We start from the raw sequence: 3,990 nt of genomic DNA on the forward strand, positions 1-3,990 counted from the left end.
TTTCCATCCACAAAGCACTTGGTTGGAAAATACACCATAGAGGCTTGATAATTCCAGAGAGTTATTTCCTAGAGAGATCCCTTAGTGCTGAGAGAATAGGGGAAATAAGCTTTTTGACAAAGGTTTTGAACCTTGTTCAAGTTGGTGATCCCCACTACTCTACACTTTGGTTGTGTGAGAGTTTGTTCCTTTTATTTGTTTTATTTTTATTCTTTTGATCTTGTTGATCTTATTTACTTATATTATTGTTGTTTTGAATTTGTAATCTTCTTCTTCTACATCTTTCTATTTACTTGTATTTTAAGAAATTGAGTTGTAATATTTCTTTAATCAATATTATCTTGTCTATTGTATTTTTGCATAGAGTTGTATTTTGGTTTTTCCATAATTCCATTGAGTATAAAAATATATTCTCTAACAATCAAAAGCTTATTTTCCTTTTAAATGGAAGGAGAAACCATAGAGATTTTGTGAGGATCCAACTTTGAAAGGATGGTAAGATAAGGTAATGTTCTTCTTTAGTTTTCTTAGAAGATCTAATGGTTTTCATATAGTGATAAAAATGAGAAGAAGAAAATTTTATAAATGAGGTTCATTGTTTTCTATTCTCCATTGTTTTTTTCAAATATAGTGGTTAGATTAGAAGATAATTCAACATCTTGAGTTGTTGCTATATGTGATTAATTAACATATTGTGTAAATAATCTAGTAGATTATTGGGTAATATGCTAGCATGTTATATAATTGTCTTATTTTGTGATGATGAGAAATTATTAGAATGACAATTTTATGAGTTTTATATGACATGCCTATATATTGATTTTGTGAATCAATAGAATATATCAATATGTGGATATGTGAATTATTGTATGATATTTGTGATATATTTATAATATTATTATGCGATTAATAATGCATGCTAATATGATGGATATATGTTGACAACTATGTGAAATTATAATCATGCAAACATTTGTGAGATGTTAATAGGTTTTATCCTATATTATTGTTAGTATGTGATTTGTTAATAAAAGAATTATTTGAGAATTTAAAATTTTCTCATTTAAAAGATGAGCATCTCATTTTATGAGATAAGAAAAGATGAACCTAAGGGGGTTACATCTTTTAATGGTTGTGTTTTGCTATTGCAAGAAAAATGGATTAAGGTGGATCCAAAACTTGAGACAACACATTGTCCAATAGACATAGAGTCTAAAGTGTGGTCAAATGAACTATATTTAAGAATTATTTAGCGACAATAATTCTTAAATATTCAATGTCTCAATGAGAAGACATTTCAAAATTGGAAAAGCAATTTTGAATCTTTACACCAATGGTGAATAAAAGAGAACTTTATTCATTTAGGTTAAAGATTGTGATATGTTTAAATTAATCTCAATGAGGAGATAATTTTAAACTAAAACATAAGAAATTAAAGTGTTTTAATAAATCAATGATGATTTATTTTCTTTGATTTAAAGTGTTTAAAAATTGACATCTTCAAATTGATTTTAATGAGAAAATCAATGAATGTAAAATTGGTGTTTTCAAAATAATCTCAAAGAGACTCTTAAGAAATACACAAAAGTTGTTTAAGTGATTTTGAGATTATTTAGACAACTAAAAGTGAAAATTATTGACTATTTGTTTGAGAAATTTTCACATGACATATGTATTCACATATTTTATTTTGTGAAATATATAAAAGAAAGAAACTAAGTGAAAGATGCTTTTAAAGAAATGTGACTTGCTTTAGCAAGTAAATAAATCAAGATAAACATTGAGGTCTTTATCTTGATCTATTGAGAGTTTATCATGTGTCTTAAAGGACTCATGATGAACTTTGAGAATTATAAGTCTAGATTTATCTTGGAGGATAAGAGACTTAATAGAAATGAAGAGATTTCTATTTAAAAAAAATTAAATTTTATTATCACTATGGGAGAAATGTGGGGGTGATGCTCCAAAGTTAATCAATTTATTTTGTTAATAATAATTGATTAATTTGGTCATCCAATCAAATAGTTGATTTGGAATTCCACATTCTAAATCATATTGGCTATATGTGTATAGAATGAACAAATCTAGACATGCTTGGTGTCTAAAGTTATTGTTTTGTAATCTTTTGATTCAAGAAGGAATCAATTTAAAACATAAAGGAGAATTCTAGAAACAAATAGGTTTCTAGAATTAATATTCAAATGTTTATCTTGGATATTAAACTATAAATAGTGGGGGTGTTGACTATGGTCAAAATCACTATTTTAAAGAGATAACTATTTTAATCAAACTATGGCTAGCAACAAAGTTTGAAAAAAATAATGAGTGTTTAAGTATGCATAAATGAGAAAAGAAATGATTCAAATTGAATCATTTCTACATCTCAAGAGATGGGACTTAGACTCCCTAAAGAGATTCACGGTTGATGGTAACCTATTTTAATACTAGTAACCAAACTAGTATTAGGTTCAATAGGTAATAACAAGTCAATCAAGTGAATAGTAGTAGTACTCAAAATTTTGTCCCATCTAAGATATGAGTACTAGAGTGTTACCGAAATTAGGGTTAAAACCGAAAGGTTTTTTAATAGAACTCAGTCTTGAAAAGACAAGCATTTTAGGGTAATAAAATACTGTACGAGTTCTACCTATATAGACCCAGGGGTGGTGCTGCCCCTCATGAGAATTGGGAGTCATTCTCAAGAAAATTCTATGAATGGAATGTGCACATGGCCATTAACGGTGCAAAAGTGAGACATTGAGGTCTCAAGTGAACATAGCAAATATGTGTGTGTTATCGCTGGTTTGTTATCAAGGGATAGTGGTTCAATGCTTAGGCAACCAAAATTTCAACAGACTTTGTGATAATTACACTACGGTAAAATTCAAGTCGAAAGACATTTTACTTTATGCACCAATGCAAATGTTTCTATAGAGAGTGATTATTTAATCAAGTGGGGGAATATTATATTTTAATATAATGTTTGATTGATTAAATAAGTGTTATAAAAAGTGATTATTTAATCTAGTGGGGGAATGTTATATTATTTCATATAATATTAGATTAAATAATGTGACAAAATGTGATTTGTCACACCTTGTAACATATTATTGAGAGTCACAAAATTGGACACATGTGTGTGCCCAAATGTGACATATTTTGGAGTTACAAATTTGTAACTCCCAAATATTACCCAATAATGTGTATATTATATGTTACACATTTGAGATTGGATTTCATAAAGCCATAATGAAATATGGCTGTTGGAGACATGTTTTTAACTCCCAATAGGTGTTTGAAGGTTATAAAATCATGTGGGAAAGGATTTGGGACGTTTTGGAACCATTTGGAAAATGACAATTTTTGTGCTAAAACTAGGCTGTGGCCGCGGCGTGGGGGACAGAGGCCAGTGGCCGGGGCCACTGATGATCCTGGCCGCGGCCAGTGAGGTTGACAACCAATGTGAATTTTCAATTTTTTTCCAAATTGAACGGTTCTAACATCCCAAATAACTCCCAAATCTCCATTTTAATTCCATAAACATCCAATTAAACATTGGTAACAGCCATGGGGGTTGGTGGAATTTGAAATTCAAAGGGGTATCTCAAACTCTATAAATAGGAGCCTAATGCTCACTTGTAGGACAAACCTTTTTCCATCCACAAAGCACTTGGTTGGAAAATACACCATAGAGGCTTGATAATTCCAGAGAGCTATTTCCTAGAGAGATCCCTTAGTGCTTAGAGAATAAGGGGAAATAAGCTTTTGGACAAAGGTTTTGAACCTTGTTCAAGTTGGTGATCCCCACTACTCTACACTTTGGTTGTGTGAGAGTTTGTTCCTTTTATTGGTTTTATTTTCATTCTTTTGATCTTGTTGATCTTATTTACTTGTATTATTATTGTTTTGAATTTGTAATCTTCTTTTTCTACATCTTTCTATTTACTTGTATTTTAAGTAATTGAGTTGTAATATTTCTTTAATCAATAT

The sequence above is a fragment of the Humulus lupulus genome, chromosome 2 (assembly GCF_963169125.1).
Source record: "Humulus lupulus chromosome 2, drHumLupu1.1, whole genome shotgun sequence".
Taxonomy (NCBI): Eukaryota; Viridiplantae; Streptophyta; class Magnoliopsida; order Rosales; family Cannabaceae; genus Humulus; species Humulus lupulus.